A 232-nucleotide genomic window follows, 5' to 3' on the forward strand; every position below is an offset into this window, starting at 1 on the left:
TATTTTTTGATAAAATATAAAGAAAAATTATACCCGATTTAAAAGAAATAAATTTATTCTTTGGTACCCCAAACCCAAAGTTTTTAAACTATTTTAAATTTTTAATAAACAAAACACTCTTCTTTTAAAATTAGAGCATTTAGAGGTAATCAAGTAAATTAAAATCAAAAAAATCTCGAACTTTCCGGGAAAAGCATAAAATAGAGCTCTATAAAATTTACCCTGTTGTCTT

This window comes from Penaeus monodon, chromosome 20 (genome assembly GCF_015228065.2).
Source record: "Penaeus monodon isolate SGIC_2016 chromosome 20, NSTDA_Pmon_1, whole genome shotgun sequence".
Classification (NCBI taxonomy): domain Eukaryota; kingdom Metazoa; phylum Arthropoda; class Malacostraca; order Decapoda; family Penaeidae; genus Penaeus; species Penaeus monodon.